General features: G+C 49.1%; 1 protein-coding gene across 3 annotated transcripts in view; it reads right to left on the bottom strand.

Annotated features, from left to right (window-relative positions):
- The window catches only part of Akap1 (A-kinase anchoring protein 1), a 33030-nt gene extending 15613 nt beyond the window's left edge, over positions 1 to 17417 (bottom strand). For 2 of the 3 annotated variants that reach the window (XM_041665000.1, XM_041665002.1), the window contains exon 1: positions 17261 to 17417. The gene's annotated coding sequence lies outside the window, so the exon portion shown is untranslated. Of the gene's footprint in view, positions 1 to 16604; positions 16742 to 17260 lie in introns of those variants that run through there. The other variant, XM_041665001.1, reaches the window with a different exon arrangement.
- Positions 17418 to 23542: the final 6125 nt, after the last annotated feature.

Genomic DNA, 23542 nt, shown 5'->3' with positions numbered 1-23542 from the left:
CGCTCACAACCAACTGTGGGTACGGGGCCTGTGCGCTCACAACTGTGGGTACGGGGACTGTGCGCTCACAACCAACTGTGGGTACGGGGACTGTGCGCTCACAACAACTGTGGGTACGGGGACTGTGCGCTCACAACAACTGTGGGTACAGGGACTGTGCGCTCACAACCAACTGTGGGTACGGGGACTGTGCGCTGACCCAGTACATTACACCTGCACATGGGTTTGTGTTTGGTTGCAGAGAGAGACAATGTAACGCCTCAGCACTCCCTGACTGGCTCTCATGTTCAGCAGAGATTGAGAACACCTTTCTAGGACTGTCGTTTCTTCAAGGGTGGTCTACAGACCAAAGCCGCTACCCACACCCCAGAACCTGCTAGAGGCCCAGCCCTACTCAGTCACGTTTGTACTTTAACAAGATCCCCAGGAAAGTTCTAGGCACACTATGGATACCCCAAAATGAAGGGGATGGTGAAGTGCAGGGAAAAGAGGTCATTCCAGAAAGCCCTTCCAGCTGTTCAGATGAGCCTCGAAAGGCAAAGCAAGGAGACTGTAAAGTGGTTGGGCAGTGGCCAGGGCTCAGGGGACCTGCAAACACCCCACCATACAGGAAACTTGTATGATGCTATTGTGGCTTCAGATTCGAACAGCTCCATCCTGTATCATTTCATCCTCAACCTGCCCATCCATCCTCGTTTGGAACCTATCACTACCTGGGTGGCTAGATAACTCGGCTAATGCAGCTGAGGAATGGGAACCTAGCTTCCATCTTACTTGGCAGCTGATCCATAAGGGAAGATGTGCAGTGAAAAAAAGGAGAAATGCATACTACCGTTTTAGAGCATCAGTAATAGCCTGGCACATTATAAGCATACCCTACAAACAACATAAAACGAATATACTTGTGCATAGGCAGAGGCCCTTCAGAACACCCACCAAGGTTACTGTTTGACACAAGTTGGAATTAGCCCTTTTCAGAGCAATGATTACTAAATATACCATAGAACCGTCACTAATTGGCTGTATTGGTGTTACAGAAATTGTGCATGGACAGAAAACACTGTAATGAAGAAAACCAAAGCATAGCTGGGGTTGTGTAGTAATAAGAGGCGGTGGGGTTGCATCCCCAGCACCCCGGCAGCCTGGCTAGCTTATGCCCCGAAATAATTACACGGACACTGTATTCCTCCAAACACTGCCTGGCCCATTCTCTTCTTGGCTAATTCTCACATATTAATTTAGCCCATTTCTAATCATCTGTGTGTAGCACCCCAAGGTGCGCTTACCGGGGAGATTCTAGCCTAGTCCATCCTGGGTCGGAGCTTCATGCCGGGAGCGGGGCATGGCGTCTCTCTCAGGTGTCTGCTCCTGAGAGGAAAGCTCTCGAGACTGAGCTCACTTCCTCTTCCTCCCAGAATTTTGTTCTGTTTACTCCTCCCACCTATCCTCTAACCAATAAAATGGGCCAGGGCAGTGCCTTTATTAGCCAATGACCTTCCTCCATCAGGGTTGGGGTGTGGAAAACCGACTCAGACTAAGCCTTCAGGTGGAGGAGAAAGGCAGTTTCTGCAAACTGATTTTGCATAACCCAACTGTGAACTCATTACTAGTAAGGTCTTTTTAGTAGATTTGTTACAACTTCTAAGGCCACCAGGTTCTCCCAGCCAACCCTCACTGCCTACCTGTCACAGGACAGGGCTGGCATCCCCCACCCCCACCCTGAACACTCCAGCTGCCCTTCCCTCAGAGGCTCTTCCCTACATATAATCCAGACATTTTGGTTACCCTTCCCTCCTGTACCTTTGGCCTCCTGGCTGCTGCAACGAGTTCCCCTCCTCCTTCTCCCTTTCCCTCTCCCTCATGGCCCAGCTCAGCCTGGTCATGTCCACTCCCAGATGGCCTCCACCTACAATCTCCCTTTTATCCACAATAAACTTTCTCCTCTACCAAACCTTGGAGCAGTCATGTCCTTTCCTTTTTATTTCTTTTTATTTTATTTTATTCCTTTTGTTTTGTTTTTTTTCTCATTCACACATGTCACCAAAAAAGCTTTTTAAAGATTTATTTTATGTATTTCAAGTGTTGTGCCTGAATATATGTATGTATGTGTGCCTGATGTCCTTGGAGGTCAGAAGAGGGCATCAGATTCCATGGCAATCGACTCATGGGTGGTTGTGAGACACCTGTGGGTGCTAGGAACCAAGCTCAGGCCCCTTCAAAAGCAGAAAGTGCTCTTAACCACTGAGCCACCTCTCCAGTTCCCTCTCTAGGAAGTTTTTACTTTGTTTTATTGGTACCCCAGGTTGGCCTTGGACTTTCAACTCTCCCGTTTCAGTCTTTCAACTCCTATGATTATCACTGGGTAACAAGTGTGAGCCACCACACCCAGATTCAAGGAAGTTCTCTAGGGCCTGAGGCCAAGGTGGCACCCAAACCAATTCAATCAGAATCTGAGATCCAAGAATCAATACCAGTTTTGCTTGGTTTTAAACCCAGGTGATCCCAGTCTTGAGTCAAGCTTGAGAACCTTTGATCTGCAACATCCTCCACACACTAAAAACACAGCAGCAAGATAAGACTCCCTGGATCCACCATCAGTGTCATTCATACAAAGGAGTAAGAGTAACGAGACTGCTCAGGAGAGAAATGGTGTACCTGGCAGGCAGGAGCACACAGCCCAGACTCAGGAAGGCGGTGCCCAGCAGGCGCGTGCTGACAGGAGCGGCACTGGAGTCTGAACATGGCCTTACATTTCTATGTCTGACCTCTTGCTACTAGGCAATCCTTCCCAGCAGGACTCACGTCTGTAACTCCTACAGAATTTCTAGAGTTCTCTGGCCTCAGGAAAAGGACTCAGTGGAACGGAGTCGACAAAAAGAGAACAAACCCACAGCCATGCCAACAGAGAGCAGCTCTCCCCTCTAACGCGGAGAAAGCCAAGACAGCTTGGTACCTAAGACAGAAATGGCTTCCAGTTCAGTAGAGAGGGGCTCTGCCCCCTCTCTAACTAAATTGAAGCCCACAGTCCCACCTTCTCTGTTACAGGTCACTCCACTCTTACCTCCTCAAACCCAAGAAGCTAGCTACGCCACAAAGAGTGGCCCAACAGCAAGCCCTCCGATCCAGCGTTAGTCGAGGGCCTGGCTGGTCCACACTATACCCAAGGCCCACCACGCCAAGGGCTCCCTTCCATCGCTTCCCCAGCTGTCCCCAGTCCTAGCTCAGACAGAATGCCGAGGACCAGCACCTTCCTGCTGCTCTGAGCTTAGCACAACCATGGCCTATTTAAGACTCCCTTCCCGCTGGACTCACTCCCAGAGACTGAAGCTCTAAGCCTCAAGCTTACCCAGTACAGATAACTCTATTGTAGGACTTCAGCTGAAAGGACAACCCAAGAAAGCAGTTGTGGTGACATTTCCCATCCAGTCTCCCTCTCTTGTGCTAACCTGAGACCAGCCAATACAATGAACCCAAAAGAGATCCACAATGCCCACTGCTCCATAGCCCAGAGACCCACTGCTGAGGGGGTGAGCGCTCAGGACAAAGCCCCTCTCCCCGGGGCTGTTTCCTAGAGTGTTTCCTAGACCTAGAGTGAAGGATTTCCCCCACAACCCCACAGAGAGCAGGGATTCTTTGTCCCTGCTTCCAAGACAGTGGGTGGGGCAGCAGCCATTGTCCACCAAGAAAGGAGCCCCTGGGACCAGCAGCTACGAGCCCAAAGGCCTTGAAGGCAAACCTAGCTGTCTTTTAAGCATGTCTGGTACCAGGAGGCACCCACAGGGGGCTCTCTAAGGCAACTGATGCCCCTCCACCAGCTCCACTTCCTAACAACCAAGAAAACAAACAGCCTCTCTTTTCCTCACCCCAAGCCAGTAGCATGGCAGTCAAACAGCCTTTTTGGGTATTTATAAAAGGTACTCCCCTATCCCCAATGTACATGGTCTGACATATAAGGGTTGACGTGTGTGTGTGTGTGTGTGTGTGTGTGTGACACAGGATGCACCGACCTCCCAACAGTCCAAGTAGGAATGTGCACGCGCATGTGCGCATGCGCGTGCACACACACACACACACACACACACACACACACACCTTCAGCCTCACAAGGCTTCCCACTACCTTCCTTCCCTAACAAAGCCTGTTAGCTGCTCTTTGTCCCAAACATTTGGGTTTTGGGTTTTGTTTGTTTTTGTTTTTTTAAGACAGGGTTTCTCGGTGTATCCCTGGCTGTCCTGGAACTCGCTCTGCAGACCTTAAACTCAGAGAGATCTGCCTGCCTCTGCCTCCCGAGGACTGGGATTAAAGATGTGTGCCAACACCACCCAGCTGGCATTTGGCTTTTAAACCTGGACTTCCTGAGATATAAGTGGACTGAATACAACAGGGCCCAGGAACCCACACTCTACACTCAAGTCAACTGGAAGCTGCCAAGGCTTCTCCCCACAGGAGGCAGGCTGCCTGCAGTCAGGGAAAGCCTCCCACAAGGATGCTTACAGACCTGCCCTAGGCTGGTGAGGAGGACACTCAGCTATTTTGAATCTGTTGAAATTAAACTGTTGCCCTGCTTATTTTTAGCAGGTCCATTTGCCCAGGAATAGATGCATGCTGGCTTGTGGCCAAGCAGTCACACAGAGCTGCAGGCAGGCACGTGCTACAGCCTGCAGCGTTTGCATTCAACTGCTCACTCCCAGTTCTAAAAGGATCCCTTCTCTTTCCACAAGTACCTGTGGCTTCTCAGAATGGCCTTTGGGGAAGCAATGGCCTCACTCACAAACCAGCTCACAAACCTGTAACCCCAGTCTAGAGCCTTCTAAACAAGGAAACAATCCCTGGGAATGGCACAGAATGGTGTTGGCTCTAGTGATTAAGTCAGTTTTGGCTGCAGTTACTGGGGAAAGGGACTACATGGAACTGACAGGAAAGTCAATCATAAAAACAACAGCTTAGGAGCCAAGAGCCCAAGTCCAGTGTAGGCTTGGCCCTGGAGGGTAAATCCACACCACTTTGTGTTCTGGACAGCTGTCCACACGCCCTCTTGATTGGAACTCGAACATTCCTCCCACCATCCCAGTGACATCCCCCTGGAAAGTGTGTGCCCTGACCGCTCCATCTCCAGAGCAAAGCACAGCCAGCTCTCCCTAAATGAGCCTTCCCTTCAAGGAATCTTTCCCCCAACAGGCAATCAGAACCGAAAGCCTAGCTGGCGCTCCTTTATTTCCTGTATGGAAAGTAGCAGCATGCTGCTGGCTTGCAAGGGAAGTTCCCTGGGGTAGGAGTCAGGGGAGGAAGAACATGCACTCAGGGTTCCCTGCCTGGCTACAAAGGAAAAGACCCTCTAGTTTCCATCAGCAGCATCTTCTGAACTCTCGGGCCAGCTGTTCCCTTGCTTACTTGTGTATTCAGATCTGTGCATGATGCTTAGAAGGAGGAGTTCTTCTGCCAGGAAGCAGCTCAGGTCCGGGGAGAAGGCTGTCCCAGACTTGAGCACACACCTATACCCAAGTATTGACAGAGTATACCAAAGCTTTTTTGAAGACCAGGATTAAGGCTGAAGAGATGGCTCAATGGTTAAAGGCACTAACTGCTCTCCCAGAGGATATAGGTTCAGTTCCCAGGACACATAAGTAGTTGTATAACCATCAGTTCCAGGGTTTCTGCTGTCCTCTTCTGGCCTCCCAGGCACACATGCAGTATTCGTACAAATATGCAGGCAAAAGACTCTGGCACATAAAATAAGTAAATTCTTTTTAAGGCCGGGATTTCTATGAGTTGCAATAGATATGGGGGAGAAATGGCATTATCATGGTTCTGATGCCTTTAAGAGTATGGGCAGAGCCTGAAGGTGTCCTAGCAGCTGACCTAAAGAGCTGGTGAGGAGGCCTGTGACCTTTATAGTCAAGGTAGTGGCAGCCTGGTCAAAGTGGGGCAGATCACCAGAGGTAACGTTGGGCAAGCCCCATGTGGTGACGCCTGTCCAACACTGGCAGTCAGCCACTGTGCCACACGTTACTGAGCTTACTGAACAGTTGAAATATGACAAAAATGGGACTGAAGAACTCAGTTTCTAATCTTACATAAAGTTAATTTAAATATCTACATGCTGGTGGCCCCAGCCCAGAGGACAGCACAGTACCACAGGGTTTTCCCAGAAAATTCCAGGACACAAGAGGTCCGGACCAAAGTCGTGAAGCCAGCACCTACCTTGCTGGCAGAGTGCACTTTTGCCACTGAGGTGGGGGTGATGGTGAACTGGGGACACTCTCCCACAGCAGCATGGCTGGGGCCCAGGATCACAGCGATGGAGCCATGCCTCAGGTGTGCCCGTCTTAGCCCAGCGCTGGTGTTCCCTTCATCCCTGGGGGGCTAAACAAGCTGTGACTCATGAGAGCACCTCAAAATTCCACATTAGCTCATAATGGGCTAGCTGGCCTGCCCAGGGTTAGCCCTAAACTCTCCATTGTGACAGTCTGACAGGACAGCAAACAAGCCAGAACAGGCAGGCAGACAGGCTGATGAGACAGACAGATGCACCCTAGCGTAGCTCTAATTCCTTACACAGGTAGGCCAGCTATCAGGACATCATGGAATACTTTTTCAAATGCTTCACAGTAGGACAGAAGCTTAACAAAACATCTAAGAGGAAGACCTGCTTGGTGAAACCTCTGGCCAATAGGAAAACTAAGTAGAACCAAGCAGCTCAGGTAAGAAGAGCTAGAAGCCAAAACTCCTATTCTAGACACGGTGTCTTCCTTGCCAGCCCAATCAGCAGTTAACTAACTTCCGGTTTAGAGAATCTGGTAACAAGGGCTGGAGAGGTGGTGGCTCAGCTGTTGAGAGCACTGGCTGTTCTTGCAGAGGTCCTGGGTTCAATTCCCAGCACCCCCACATACACAGTGGCTCAAAGCCCTCCGTGTGACTCCAGTCCCAGGGGACCCGATTCCTCTTCTGTCTCCTGAAGGCACTGTATGAACGTGGTGTGCATACACAGATGCAGGCAAAGCAACCACACACAAGAAGTAAAAGAAAGAAAGCCTGGTAATAAAGAGAACCACCACACAAGAAGAGCACCTGCCTCTCTCTGCTGACAGGCCCAGCCTTGGGCCTCTCTAGTAATGTGGGAAAACACTCCAGCCCTCCTACAGTGGCCTCCCCAGTTCTTTACCTCGGGAAGAGGTGTGGTTTTGAAACCTGGCCATCCTAACTCTGTCTTAGATTCTTTCTTATCACTTGGCCTTACAAGTGAATTCTGTCAGGCTCTGAGGGGCGATGATGCAGGAATGTACTCCTGGGTACATGGAGTTCCCACCTCACCACAGAAGGTACCACATAGGCCTGCCCTGGAGGTGTGCGCAGTGATCTGACTACAAGCATACTTGAGAGATCATAATCCCAGCACTCCAGAGTGCTGAGACAGGAGGATCACCAGTTAGAGACCCTGTCTCAAGACCAGCAAATAAAAACTAAAAGATCGTGTGTGTCTTCACAAGAGACAAGAAAAGATGCTGATGTGTGGTCAACAGCCAATGCAGTGGCAGCAACCAAGAAATCACAAAGACATAAGAGGAAAATTTTTATTCAATAAATATTTATTGGCAACTCCAAGTATCAGGCAGTGAAGGGCAAAAATGAATGAGAAACTGAACTTCCCTTAGCTTTCTGGAAGTCAAAACCCATGACCTCTTCCCTAGGGAGCTGTTCACACTGCCACTGACTAGTCCAAAAGACAGAAGTATCTGACAGTCGGAGGAACAAGCAGAAAACAGAGTGCCATTTCCTCGGGCGGGGATGTTCTAGTGTCCTTGTGTGGGAATAAGGGGGACTTTAGACTGGGTGCTGAGGAGCCAAGGAGAGCTGGGTTGCACTCAACGGCCACATTCACCACCACCTGGGTGCTCAACTGCAGATCGCCTCTCCATCACCACTCCCAAAAGGTGCCTGCTGTTACCTCGGTGGAAGGGACCTCCTGGCTAAGCTGTCCTTGCTGAACAGTCCTGTATCCAGTCACATCCTCTCATTGCACACTTTCAAAGGGGCCTGCTCTCCTGCACTCATCGGCGTCCTTCTTGCGAGCCACCCACCTGTGTGCGCACTTTCTCAGTAAGGTACTAGAGGATGCGTTCCTCCGAGACATGGGGGTATATCCAGGAAGGAGCAGGTATCACATCCAGGGACACAACAGATGGAAAGAATTCCCAGGAGGAAGAACAGGCAGAACCAAAAGAAAGGGCTATATCCCCAGAGCAGCACAGAACTCTTAGGAGGACCCGATGTGCTTAATCACAAAAGCCTTCCAAACCTATGAAATAAAGCCTGCCATAAAGGCAGAGGCTCAGGAGAAGAGGGGAACTAGTAAAGACGCAGAAAAGTATAGAAAGCAGGTAAGGTGAGGCATGGGGGAGCATATGTGTAATGCCAGGACTTGGGGCGGGGTTGGGGTCTGAGGCAGCAGGATAGTAAACACCTGACAAGCCTGGGCTACACAATGAAAAGAAAAAAAATATGAGAAACTGCAAATTTTGCTTCAGAAAATGTTTATGAATAGCAACTATCAAATTATGCTACTTCTACACTGAGACAAGGAGAAAGAAGGTGTAGGGATGAACAGAGCGTTCACTTTGTCACAGCAGAAAACCAGACAGCATTCTCTAAAGGAAGAGGAAAAGCAAGCAAACAAGCAGACCAGAAACAGATAAAAGTCGGCAGGACAGCTAGAAAGACTGGACAGTCGGCTCAAGCAGTTGAGCTCAGGTCCCAGCACCTAGGCTAGGTGGATCACAACCACCTGTGAGTCCAGCTCCTTGGATACTCTCACACAGACATGCATGCACACACACACACACACACGTGTGCACACACGCATACACACACTAAAAATAATACATAGAGAAATAAAGAAGGAGGAAAGGGAAGGCCTCAGGTAGCTTCCCAGGTGCTCTAGGACAAAGAACTGACTGGGAATAAATTATCCAGGGTCTGTCTGGCACATTCTGGGAAAGCCCTGTACCAATCAGTTACAGGATTGTCCTACAGCAAAGGACTGTCCTTGCAAACTTTGTATACAGTCAAAAAGTCAGCTCGATCTGCCAAGGCATTGGATTCAACCCCCAGAACAATAAATAAACAACAAAAAAACTCTTTCCATAAGCAATGCTGTGTCTGACTTTGCTGTTGATCTAGGGTCTTGGTTTTTGAGACAGGATCTCACTCTGTAGCTCAAGCTGACTTTAAACCTTTAAATCGTAACCTTCCTGCTTCAGCCTCCCAAGCATTGGGATTGTATGCATATGCCACTATGCCAGCTGAAATTTCACGCTTAGGCTACATACAAGCAGTATTGATGCTCTGTTACCACCCAGTATGTCCTGCTTGCTAATCAAGATAAATATGCAGCGGCATCCACTCACACACAAACTTGCAATGCTCTCTTTTCTCATAACTGACTGCATTTTTGCTTCAGATACCTTGAAACTAACACAGCAGTGAAAAATCAGAAAGAGAACATGCTGACTGATAGAGCTTTTGGGAATCATGGCAACAGTCTCCGCACCCTAACGCAGAAGGACCCATCATTTAATAAAGGTATCAATACCAAGGCAGCAAAGGTGGAGGAAGGGAAGGGACTCAACTTTCAGATAAGACAGTACAATGAAGAACTTGATGTAATATGCCTGTCGCTTCTGGACTGCTTGAGAGCACAGCCCTAAGGCACCCTGGCACATCCCCCATACACGTAAAAGTAATGGGAGGGCTAAGAAATGCTTCCTTGTCTTTTGTGGGCCCTCCAGCTGACAGGAGAAGGCTAGGGGGAGTCTACGGGATGGGAAGCTCTACACAGAAAGGTGAGAGAATGTGCCTCTTGAAAAAAGGGCCACCAGAGCTTCAGAGCTGAACAGTAGGGCGCCATGCCAGGATGAAGGTGGTGCAGAGGGAGAGAAAGTCCCAGGCAGAGAAAATATGTGCCAAAGTCCTCGGGCAGGAGTAAGCTTAGCTAGCTCAGGGGACAGCAAGGAGAGGCCAAGAGAGAGTCAGAGGAATGGCAGGCTCCACATGCCCCACAGAAGCTAAACTCAAGGAATCATGGGACTCACAAAGTAAGCAAGCAAGCAAGCAAGCAAATAAATAAATAAATAAGGAAATGTACTTCCAGAGGGGCAACCGTTCTCCAGGGTCAGGGTACTTTGTTCTTACTTCATAAACTGCCTCCAGATTCTAGTCCAGAATCATGATGCCCCTGGCTAGAAACATAACAGTGTGTTTTCTGGGTAAACTGATTTATTTGTTACCCCAAATCTCAGCAAGCACCCTTGCTAGGAAGCCCCGCAGCTACACTGCACATTAGCTTAGAGAGCCATTGCTGGACCAGTGTCCTGAGCACTACCCCTCAAGTGGGTCCAGCCCCTAGGGGTAGGTGCACACATGTACAATGCACACACACACACATGCACGCACACACACACATAAAAGCTCTCACTAGTCCTTGAGCCAGACCTTGCAACAACAACCTTGTTCTCCAGCCAACATAAACCATAGGCCACAGAGGGCCTTATATGGCTTGAAGCTTTCTTAATCAGAAACAGATAGATGGGCTGGAGTTGGCAGCCGAGTTAGAGGGAAGAAGGAAGGGGGAGAGCGGAAAGAAAAGTATGAGGAACAAGGCAAACTTGTCAAACTCCTTTTTCATCCCTCTTCCGCCTCAGTGGCTTCCTCCCAGAAAAGGATTCCTAGTGGGGTAGGGGGTGTGTGGGCTGCTGATGTGCCTCAAGAGTAGAGCCTAACCTGCAAAAGTCCCTGGGTTACACACACACACACACACACACACACCTACTGGAGTCACTTAGCCACCGCCTGTGTTTGTATTTTGATGAAAGCCAGAAGACACCAGCAATTGGACAAAACACAGTTTCAGGTTCTGTGCTTTGTAGTGGTTAGCCCTAATGCTTGAACAACTTCACTAAAAAGGCAGAGATGGGTGGGAAATGGGGGTTAATCCGTTTTTCCAGGAAATTCACTACTGGGGTGTCAAGGGGCCTCATTTCCTAAGACAGTAACTGACCCATCTCCCTAGCTCACTGACAACGGCCTCAGTCACATGCCTGCCTGGTCCGGTCCCAAGCCCAGAATAGAAAAGACAACCTCAGAGACCTCTTACTGGGCCAGTGCTGAGTCCATGGTAGTTTCTAAGGGTGGCTTTAGTCTCCTCCTTCCCCTGATTAGGAGCAGTGGCCCCCATAGGACCTGTCCTGGACACACAGCCACATGCACTTGACTCTCCTGGAGGATGCCACCTGCTAAAAATAACCACAAGCTTGGTGGAGTGGGTCACACCAAAGCAAAGGACAAAGCTGGGAGGTTATTCTCAAGAGCTGGTCGCTCTCCAGGGCAGCTGGACAAGTCAGAAGTCACTGACTGAGCGACAAGAGATGAACAGCAGACCAGAGCAGCCTCCAAATGAGTGCCAAATCTCAGCCTCACCCTCTCAAGGTGGGAGAGGAGACCAAGACTGGAGAGAAAGGTCTGGGGGCTGCCTTGGATGATCTCGCTGTCTCCTCCTCTCTTGGGTAACAGCCTACCAAGGGCCAGGGGGATGGTCTCATGACCTCCATGTGAGGTCTGACAGGCAATGTTATTATTAGCCAAGGAATGAGTGACTTCAAGGTTGGCTTGCAACCCGCTCAGTTTCCCAGACCCTGAGGCTTTCTTATTCAGTAATTTCTCATGCATTTCAAAGGTGCATTTCCCTAATGGTGACAGGGCTTTGTAAAGGGTTGAGAGAATAAGATCCAAACTTTAGTTTTCTAGGAAAAGGGACCTGAATAGCTCCACGGGGTTGTAATGAGGCTTAACCAACTCAAAATAAATGCTTAACAGGCTCTGTCTGTGGGATGAACTTTTCATTCTTGAAAAGTCCAGTTTCACATTGTGGATGAAGAGGAAGAGGGGGTGAACATGGGGCAGAAAATAGGGTCTCAAGGACAGACCCATACAGGGAAGAAAAAATACATCAACTCATCCAAAGCCAGCCCAAAACTGAGAGTGTCCTGGGGGTCACCTTACCTATCCTCTTTGGGGAATTTCAGTTTCAAACTAGAGATACTTAAACTGGGAGATTAAAGGATAAAAACAGTGTGGTTTAAAAAACAAAACAAAAATCTACCTAGGCATACAGAGGTATGTAGTCCTAGCTACTCAGGAAGTGGGGTGGGGGTGGAGGGTCCCCTTGAGCCCAGGAGCCTGGAACCAGCCATGGCAACCCAGTAAGACCCCATTTCAACAAATTAATATAGAGCGTTCTAATAGGTGCTCATCACATGCTGCACACTTGGAAGATTAAGTTCAATGCTACTTTGAAAGATCCAAACAAAGCAGACCCAGAACCAGACTGTTGTTTGACAAGCTTCTTCCCAGATCAAAACATTCCATCCTGCAGGGATGTAAACAGGTATGCAAACTACTAAAAACTAGCTTCGAGAACTCCCTGAAACCGAACAGAGTCACTAGGCTCCTCCCTGTCAAAGTAAAAATGCTGAGTCCCTTTCAGAGGGAAAAGAGCTGAGCCACAAAGAAGACTGGAAGGAGAGCTGCAAAGACTCTGCAACCAGACCAGCTGCAGGGAAGAGATTCAGACCAGAGTCACCTGGAAAGGATGCTCTCCAACCTGCTTGAGCCGCCTGCAGGCTGTGCAGTGTGCTCTAGGTTTCCCAGCTTCTGCGAGCTGTCACTGGTGCTGGGGTGGGCCTTGGTGATGAAACATGTCTTTGCGTCATTTCTGCTCCTATAAATAACCCCTCACCCATATTCTTATAAGTAACGCCAATAAAACTCATTAGTCTACCAACCTGGACTCTGGCGGTACCCACCCTTCAGTGAGCCATGTGATCCCTATGAGTTAAGCAGACGTCTGTCCGCTCCCCACAGCTTCATCCCACACCAACATTTCAGGAGCAACACTGTTGCCACCCTTTCCCCATTGCCTCTGTAAAAGTACAACTCTTAACATAAAGAATTGCTAAGTTGCTAAGAAGTCAGATACAGTAGCTCATGCCTGAAATCCCAGCACTTGGAAGGCTCTGAGGATGATCTGAGGCCAGCTGTGGCTACACAGTTCACGCCAGAGATACACAGGCAGACCTGGCCTCGGAAGAAAATGTGTTACAGGCACAGGATAAAAACTCAAACTACTTTAGCGGAGAGGTTTCACACAGGTCCTTTTGGAAGCTATGGGGTGTGGTGACACACGACATTTGGAGGCCAAGGACAAGGAATACAGACAGGTCTTGGAAAACCAACAAGACCCTATGCAGTAATGAGCAAAGCTCTCAAACCAAAATGGCTAAGGGCTTCAAGTCCGACCATTGTCCTCAGTGCTCATGTCCCCAAGCCTCTCACTAAATTCATTTCTCAATCTATTTCCTAAGGGACCACGCCCCTCCCCACTATAGGCCAGAACTTGCTTCTTAACCTTCCATAGGAAGAAAAACTATGTCACCCAAGTGGTTGGGGTTGTGAGCTATTAACACTAAAACCCAAACGTGTGGTGTTTCAGAGGCAGCTAAGATTTTAGAGTAGGACAAGGAATATTCTAGACCTGCACCAACCAAAACTTTTCATGGTGATGAAACGTTGGTGACCTGCACTGCCCAGTGTGGCAGCCCAAACACATTCCTCTAGCAGCCCCCAGGCCTCCAGGCACTTTGCCCTAACTCCCACAATCAGAATACTTTTTAGATATAAGCCCGAGATCACCAGTGTTTGTGTGAGCACACACACACACGCTCTCTCTCTTTTCCTCCCTCCCTCTCTCTCTTCAGTCCATAAGAGAATACCTTTAAAGCCTTTAGTTTACCAAGTCTCTTTTACCAACTGAAAAAAACAGACCCTCAGAAGCAGGAGGCTGGTTGGAGCTTGGAGAGCTACATGAGGCCCTGAACTCTGGCCAGCCATGGCCAGCAGCAACAGCCCCCCATCCTGAGCATGTAGGCTTTTTCCTCCAGAACGCACCTTGCTTTGCTCTGGATGCAAATGGCCCTCAGTGACAAGGCTGAGTGAACACACGTGGTCAGGAGACAGGACAGGGAACAGAAAGTTTACAACAACTGCAAGAGCATCCAAATGGCAAGGCCTTAGAACAACGCACACCATCAGGAAGAAGACAAGGTAAGGAAAAGGTGAACAGTGGTGCTGTGTGCTTGTAATCCCTTCACTTGGAAGGCTGAGGCAGGGGGATTGTGGGTTTAGGCCGGCTTCACTTATCATGACTGTTTAAAAGAAGAAGAAGAAAAAGAACACTTGGGGCTAAAGTTCAATGGTTCAGTACTTACCATGCACAAGGCCCCTACGTTCAAGCCCAAGTAAGTACTTGAGAAAGGTGGAGATGACTACACCAGGAAGGAGAAACAGAACTTGCCCTAGTTAGTAAGATTTAGGACTTAAACACACCCCACTATAGAGATCAGCAACTTTCAAATATGATGAGATGATTTCATCAGGGCATGGAGTCTACAGAACCCAAGCACCTCCCCATAATAAAGTTCCTAGGATGAAACAAATGCCAGACACAAACTTCCCCCAAGCAGGAAAAGACTGGGCTGCAGAGAGGCCTAGGCATGACAGACTCACGTGGAAGATTAGGAAGGAGTGGCCACGGAAAACAGGGCAGCTCTCCAGGCACATGAGCTCGGAAACCTTAAAATGCCAGTTTGATGGAGACATGTTGACCCAGGGGGCTAGGTGGCTAAGCATGGGAGAAACCAATTTGTCTTCTCTTTCCTTCTAAGCAAGTTACTAGGTCAGAGGCTAGGGGAGGGGGTGCTTTTATATTTAAATAATCAAATGACTGAGTCAAACACAGGGATTCCTCGGGAGAGAGGGATACTATACTGAAGTGCTTGCCATATACCAGGCATAGTCCCAAGTCTCAGATATGATCTCCATCCATATTCAAGATGAGAAAGGGGAAGCTGGAAGTGAAAACTACTTTCCTCTATTAACTATGGCTACAACCAGCCTCTGGGCCAGGTCCAAGTATAATCTGGTTTACCGGTTAGCAAGACATTGCTTTAAAGTATTGATGCTCAGCAACCTGATACATTACTTTCAGGGTCTGAGCAGGCGATGTACATTAGAGATAGCTGTATCTTGGCTGCCGCCCTGCATTGGCTAACCGTAAATGCAATTTCTACAAACAGCTGGGAGATGGGCGAGACTCCCATAAGGAACTCCACATGGACACAAACCCACTAGGTCTAGAGCAGGTCTCACCCAAGCGGTTGGATAGCCACCTGCACACCCTACAGAACAAGGCCTATTGAATTAGCAAAATGACTGAGGCTTCGGTGATTTGCATACCCGTAGGGTCCTCTAACCCAAGGCTATTTTTCCTATTTCACAAGACTACACCCAGGAATTACCCAGAACCTACAAAACAAGTTAGAGGTGAAAGAAGGCTCAACAACATGTCCACAAAGCTCCCCAAACCTAACTTCACTTGTTCCTTGGGCTCGGAAAAAGTCCTAAATAAACTGCAGGTGAACCACTTAAATGCCAATAACAGAAGAAGCCGATAGAACAACTTCACAGAGTTCTAGATGCTCTGTACCTTTAAGAGAGGAATGGGTAGGTGTAGCCCTAAGACTCTAAGCCTCACTTTCTAAAGTTAAACGTTTAACACAAACAAACAAAACAAAACAAAAAACAAAACACTTCACGGTTACTAATCTGGAAAGGATTTTGCAGTTAATAAGCGTGTAAGGTTAACTCCCAGAAGCAATAACTTTCTGTGAACTGTGTTCCTGCATGTCAATTGTAATACTCGGATATAGAGGGAGGTGGCAAACCAAAAGAGATGGTTACATCAGGTCCAGCAGCCTTAATTTCACTGCAGGAGTTAAATTTAAACCCCAAGCAGCCTCAACCTCAGTAGGGGAAAGATCGACAGTTTAACCTCACTAATTGCCCTACACATACACCCTCTCCCACTGGGTTTGAGAAGCCTCCACTCGCACCTGGAGCGAAATCCACCCGGTTTGTGTTAAGCACAGCCCCAAGGTGTGCTTAGAAAGTGTCAGTTGCCCGAGGCATTTGCCTGGGGGGGGGGGAGGGAGGAGGAGAAAGGTCCCGTTGTGTAGAGGGCTTCCCAGATGTCTCTTCTGCAAGGTCCAATATCATTAGCACCTTCCCTCCCGCGGAAAGGAAACAGGAAAAGCCATAACCTAAGGCACAGAAGAAGTTGGCACCAGAGTATCTGCCCCTTACAGGCCAGGAGGTCTCTGGAAGCACATTTTTACCTATGACCCAGGCAAAGTCCCTCCAGATCGCCGACCTGAGACGGCAAGGAAGATGGAGCGTGACATGTGACACTGGACTCCCCCCAGCCCAGAAGTCAGAGGGCACCTCTAGCCAAAGGTCCTCCACCATACGGGACACGCTTATGCGGCCACAAACCCTAATCCCCTTAAAGATACCCAAGACCTCGACTTGCTAACTCGGTTCTTAAGGTCCCTCCACCGCCAATAGGCTTGGGACCTGTCTTGCCTCCCATCCTCCCGCTGCGAAGGCAGAGTTCGCTCCAATAGTTTGCTGTACTGAACTCCAAGAACCTTGCCTACCTGCTCCGGTTTGCCACAACTGCCGGGCCAACCCAGAACGAATCAACCGGGCCCAGAAGTTGGATGAGGCTCTGAAAGTGACCAATTCCAACTCCGATTCCTCAGCCAGGAAAGGGATCGGTCCCCAAGGACCAGTTCTCCCGCCTTGGGCACCGGGTCCTGGATAGAGACTGCTTCGCTGCCTCCCCTCCATGCTCAAACTGGGTACACACGACCTTTGAAAAGTAAACGCGAGCGAGGCTGGGCGACCTTGGGTGGGACGCGCTCGTGTTCGCTACCCAAAAAGGGTGAGCCAGCACTGGGAAAGTTGAGGAGCACAGAGGCGCCCGGGGAATTGTGTCCCTCATCTCCATCCTAGAGGCCAGTGACGTGCGGGGGATGGGAAGGGGGAGCAGCGGCTCAGAGCGGCGCCCCAAGCTCAGCGCACGCGATCTGTCAGCAGCCCGCTCGACGGCGAAGGAGGAGCAAGGGGCGCGCGGGTCACCGAGGCACAGACCCGCCCGCTTCACAACGGGCGCCGTGCACACACCGCTCAGTCCCCAGCGCACCTGGCGCGCGCGTCGCACCCTGCACCTGCACCCCAGGCTCCCCATCACCCCCCAACTCGCTCTCCCTTCGGGCCCGACAGGCAGATGCCCGCGCCAGCCGCTACTTACCAGCTCCCGGGCGACCGTCTAGGTACACAGTCCTCCCGCCACCGCCCCCCTGGCCCCCACCTAGCCCCGCGGCCCTGCCCTGCAGCGCTGCGCCGCGTTTCGGCCGCTCCCCCACGTGCGAGCCCAGGCCGGGCGAACACAGAGACATTAAATACTGGGGGACGCGCAACGACGTGCCCGCGGCGCGACGCAAAGCCCCGCCCCTCGCCTTCGGGTCTCCGTGGGCCCCCCTCCTCCTCCGTTGCCCGCTCGCCCTCCTGCGCGTGCGCGACGCCGGCCGCTCCCTCCCCCCGACTTGCGCGCGCCTCTCCCAGCTGCGCCAAGAGGGGCGCGGTTTGGGGCGCTCCACTGACACCCCGGCACCGCTCGGGCCCGCCCTGCCGGCGCTCTCGCGAGAGGAGCTGCAGTCGGGGCGGGCGGGGGAGAAGGCGGTGGGTCCCGCACGCGGGCCGGAGGGGTTACCGGTGCCTGCGTACTGGGCACAGTGAACTTGGCACGCGTGGTGACTCTACCTCTTCCCAGGTGTCAGGCAGGCTCCTGCTTTCGGGTGGTGTGTCCCCTAGAAAAGGCCAGGGAAGCTGGCGGGGGACAAAGCTCCCCTTGTCTCGAATTTTAACCTTGCGAGTATAATGTAGCATTGCGAGTATAAAAGGAGGCCATTAAAATTGCTCGGTAATATGGATACTATGTAGCTAGCACTCGAATGCAAGTTGCTTTCGCATTGTCGCAAATTTAGTGATGTAGAAGTGACTTTCTCTAAATAGTTTAGAAAGTTTGCCTTCGAAGAAGGGGTCACCATGAGTCACCGCCTCCCCCAACAACTTTGGAAAATACAATACCTTCAGACAATAGGATAGGATGGAGGTGCCGCTGAGCAGCCCTGCTCTGAACCTAGGCACTTTTTGTTTCTTGCTGTTTTACTTTGATATTCTGAGACTGTCTCGTGTGGCCTCAACCTGGCAAGCTAGCTGAGGCTGACCTTGAAATCCCCAAGTGTTGGCATTACAAAGGCAAAATGGTACTTTAAATGCACATATTTTGAACAAAATATAAAAAAGATACCATACTAAGAACTAGCCATTACTTGGTCCCAACCAAGTAGTGGTGGCACTCCCCATTAATCCCAGCACACAGGAGACAAAGCCAGGCATATCTCTGAATTCAAGGCCAGCTTAGTCTACAGAGTGAGTTCTAGGACAGCCAAATCTACAGAGAATCCTGTCTAAAAAATCTAATCGTTGCTTGGAAAAACCTTCACTGGTGATCAAATGTAAATTTAAAATTTAAAGAGACTATATGCTTACTGAGTAAATAAAATTCCATGTATCTACTGTCTAACTCATTTATTTCATGAGGCATCACTTGGCAGGAGGATTGCCACAATTTCAAGGTGTCCTGGGCTAGAGTTGAGCTCCTGTCTCATAGTAAGCCCCCTAAAATTGTTTTTAAGGATTTTATGTGTATGAGTGCTTGCCTTCATACATGGGCATGCATAACCCTGCACCCAGTGATTCTGAGGGTGTTGGAAGTAGAGGGACAAGACTCACTCATGTTTTAGGGTTAAGGAAAGGAAAATGGAATGATGATCCCTCTGACTGGAGTTACTGTGGGAATGAAGAATGAAGAAAGTGATAGCAGGCAAACATTTGGTTTGTCTGGGACCCATTACCTTTGTTCTGTCTTTGCAAATAGCAACCGAGTTGGCTGTGCAAGCCTGGAGGTAAAAGAAGAATGGGTAGGAAATACAACTATATAAAATTATGCAAAAAGGAACAGACACACTTATACACGTATTTGGGGATGTTTCGCTTTTGCTTTGCTATAGATAGGTTTTTTTGTTTTTTGTTTTTTTTTTTTAACTAGGCAACTCGAACTGGCTCAGACCTGTGATTTTTCATGTTAGCCTCCCTGGTTTTGTGATGTTAGCTATGCACCACCCTACTTGGCTTAAAGTGGGGGTATTTTAAAGAAGAGAAGGAAAAAAGTAAGAAAAGGGAGGAAAAATTCAAACTAGAGGGCTGGAGAGAGAGCTTAAAGGTAAAAGGGGCAAGAGCGCTTGCTATACAGACCTGAGTTTAGAACCCCAGCATCCATGTTAAAAGCTGGATGTGATCCAGGTAGTGGTGGCCCATGTCTTTGATCCCAGTACTCAAGAGGCAGAGGCAGGAGGATCTCTGTAAGGTTGAGGCCAGCCTGATCTACCAAGTGAGTTCCAAGACAGGCTCCAAAGCTACAGAGAAACCCTGTCTTGAAAAGAAAAGAGAAAAGAAAAGAAAAGAAAAGCTGAATGTGAGTCAGGTGGTGGTGGTGCAAGCCTTTGATCCCAGTACTCAGGAGACAGAGGCAGGATACTCTCTGGGTTCGAGGCCAGCCTGTATACAGAGCAAGTTCCAGGACAGCCAGGGCTACACAGAGAAACCCTGTCTCGAAAACAAACAAACGAACAAAGCTGGGTGTGTGGGCCTGATGGGATGCTTCAGAGGGTAAAGGCACCTGCTGTCAAGCTGGGAGGCCTGAGTTCAGTTTCCAAGACCCACACAGTGGAAGAAAAAAATCAAATCGAAAGCATTGTCTTCTTCCCTTCCCCGCACATCTCTCCCTGATGTGGAGAATGATGGTCTTCCAGGTGTGCCTGACAACCCTGGTTTATGTGACCTGGGCTGGGGACAAAATTCTCTTGCATGGGAGACCAGCACTCTACCAACCTAGCGATATCCCTAGTCCCTTGTGAAGCCCTTTTTTAAAAAGTTGGTCTCTTAGCAGCCTCTCCAATCTCAAGGTCACATTTGAGAAATGCCCTACCATTGGAAGAGTTCACAAAGACATTCCGTGAGCTTGTATACATTAAAGAAGTCCCTCCTTCCCACTCTCCACTCTTCCCACTCCCAGTTCTTTTACAGAGAAAACACATTTGGTTATGTCCCAAGCCCCTGTGTCTACACAGGATACACCCGAGGAAATCCGTGAGAAGAATCGGGGAAGAACTCTAACCACACATGAGTAACTAGTACTCCCAACACTTAATCCCTAACACGGAGCAAAGGTCTTGGTCCTAATCCTCCAACAACCTCAAAAACTCTTATTATAATGTATTCCTGTTTCAAATCGCTTAGTCACACACGGCAACAAAGTCAAGATTTCAACCCAAGCTTTCTGACTCAGAACCCATTGATTAACCAGCTGGCTTCACTACAGATTGAGAGGCAGGGCCTGAGGGAGCAGTTTTACACAGAGAAATGAATCTGTTTTAGGGGAGGGGAAATTAGGTCCTTTAAAAAAGATGCTTTGAAGTCCCAAACCCCTTTGCTTCCAAATGCATCCCGGTTTTCAGGCTGCTGCTGGGGCTGAGTGGAGGTCACACTTCTGTTCCAACAGAGGACGGGGGCTAAGTGGAGATCATGTCTATTCCAATAGGACTAGGGTTCTTATAAGAATAACCCTAACTCAGCACACTTGGTGTGATGAATGCCTTATAAGCAGAGTCCCAACGCCATTGAGACAGAAAGAACTCCCCGTAAGAATGGAGCTCTACCTTGGTGGTAGAGCACTTGCCTAGCACATACAAGGCCCTGAGTTTGATCTCCAGCATCAGAAAGAAACAAAAGACAAAGGGGGCGGGGGTGGATGCCTAAGATTGTCAGCAGACCAGCAAACTCTGGGAAAAGACCAGGAAAGCCTTCCTCTACAGCTGTCAGGATGTACTCTGATTTTAGACTTTCCTCCAGAAGTGTGGGACGGTTAAGTTCCTGTTGTTTTGAGCCAGCCAGGTGTCATACTGAACTCAGGTATGGTAGCCTTCATAAACCAATCACTGCCCTCCTCTCCTGAGCCCCTGGAGACCATCTCATCAAAGGAAAAGGCGATGCCAGTGGGTGGTGAAAGGAAGCTGTGACTTGCCTCCCCTTTGGCCTCACAGGGAAGGGCTCTTGCACAAGAGTCTTTGATGAAGGGGCCTCAGATAACTATAGCCCAAGCCAGTCTCCATCACTGACTACTTCTTGGGAATTTCTCCCAGTCTCAGTTCCCCTCCTCCTGGTCGATGGGTAGCTAGCCTAGGTATCATCATAGGACACTCCCCAGAGCCCCACTCCTCTACTGTTCTCAGCTTCATCCACTGGGCATTCAGCTTGGAACCGGAACATGAGAAGAAAAATCGGTGTGCTCTTAGCCAGGTGGAGGCTACCTAAAGCTAACATAAGCCTTCCAAGATGGCAAAGCTCATGCAGGTAGAACCATCACAGCATGCAAGCCGGTTAGCTGGTTCCCTTGATTCTTGAAAGATAGCAGTATGGACCCTCCCGGAGGCTACCTAAGCTTCCTGGACGCCAAGTGTGTAGTTGCTTGAATGCTAGGAGCCGGGTAGTTCAGTGTGCCGTGTTTAGCTGGGTAGTTTGCATGGCTATTCTGTGCATAGCCTTCTGAATATCGCTACAGCACAGCTATCTAGAAATCTCAAGTAACTCAGGGAAACCTGAGCTTCCTTGTGGGTGAGATGGCCAAGGTGCCTTGTTCCCAGGAAAGGTGGGGGAGTACAGTATAAGAGCAGGCATTTGGCAGCCAAATTTCCATTGTCCTCAGCCTCTGGCTCTCCTCATCTAAAGCATGGCCGCATCTCTGGGGCTGGGGTGTGGCTCAGTTGATAGAATGCCTACCTACTATTCACAGAGCCCTAGAACCTTGCACTGGTGGGGACCAGGAGGGTAAGAAGTTCAAGGTCATCCTTGATTTTGGCTTCACGGGGAGCTGGAAGTCAGTTTGGGCAGCATAATAATGTCAAAGTCAAAGAAAGAAGGAAAAAAAGAAGGAAGGAAGGAAGGAAGGAAGGAGAAATGTATCCAAGTAAAATATAAATAAACCATCACCCCAGAAAGTACCTCCTCATGGAAACCTTTGCAAGTCTGCCTAGAGAAAACACAAACACACCACAAACACACACACACACACACACACACACACACACACACACACACACACAGAGAGAGAGAGAGAGAGAGAGAGAGAGAGAGAGAGAGAGAAATGTCATTGAAACATTGTGACTACCTAGGGATTAGAACTTTACATTTGGAAACATTGTAACCAGGAGTTTTTATTATTCGGAAGAGATGATCTGTATAGACCTGGATGGCCTGGAGCTGGTCACAGATCTTCTTGCCTCTGTCTTCTGAGTACTAGGATTATAGGTCTGTGCTGCCATACATGGCTCGTTTTATGGTTTTTATTGTTGCTTTCTAGCCGAGGCTGGCTCAGAACCCATTCATAGGCCAGGTTGGCCTAAACTCACACCATCCCTCTTGGTTTGGTCTCTCAAGTGTGGGATCATGGGCGTGAGACACAATACCTGGCTAAAATAAAAACTTGGGGTTGGGGGGTAGGTTCAAGACAGGGTTTCTCTGTGTAGGCCTGGCTGACCTGGAACTAATTCTGTAGACCAGGCTGGCCTCAAACTCACAGAGACACAACTTGCCTCTATCTCCTGAGTGTTAGAATTAAAGGCATACGCTACCATCACCAGGCAAAATAAAAACTTTTTGAAACACAGCCATTATCAGCTATGTCCTGCTTCTCTAATTAGATACTAGGTACCATTTAAAAACCACATAGATTAACTGCTGTGGAATATTCCTCTACACTGTGTGATTATGTGCTGCTGTGATTGGTTTAATAAGGAAGCTCACTTGCCAATAGCTGGGCAGGAAGAGAACAGGTAGGAGACCCAGACTAGGAGAATGTCGGAAGAAAGTAGGGTAGGGTCTGGAGTCCCCAGCAGATGCAGAGAGAAGCAAGGTGGGCATGCTGTACTGAGAAAAGGTACCAAGCCACATGGCAAGACATAGATAAGAAATACAGGTTAATTTAAATGTAAGAATTAGCTAGTAACTGAGTAAATTGACTGAACATTTATAATTAATATTAAGACTCAGTGTTGTTATTTAGTTTTGTTTGGTTTGGTTTTTGAGACAGGATTTCCCTGTAACACTCTGGCTGTCCCAGAACTTGCTTTTTAGACCAGACTGACCTTGAGCTCGTCTCTCAAGTACTGGGATTAGAGGCGTGCTCCACCACTGCCCAGCTAGTGTGGTTATTTGGAAGCAGGCTGGTGGGACAGGAAAACTCTGCCTACAATTAAGATGAGGAACTTCCAGAAAGCCACTTTTGATACTAACTGGTCCAAAGAGATCTGTTTGCTCTGCCTCCCAGTGCTGGGATTTTAGGTTTGACTCCCTGCTTGGTTTATGGATGCTGGGGACCAAAGTCAAAGCCTCATGCATGCTAGGCAAGTAT

This window comes from Microtus oregoni, unplaced genomic scaffold (genome assembly GCF_018167655.1).
Source record: "Microtus oregoni isolate MIOR12 unplaced genomic scaffold, Mior012 000015F_ref0000493, whole genome shotgun sequence".
Taxonomy (NCBI): domain Eukaryota; kingdom Metazoa; phylum Chordata; class Mammalia; order Rodentia; family Cricetidae; genus Microtus; species Microtus oregoni.
This window is presented reverse-complemented; position numbering and strand designations above follow the sequence as displayed.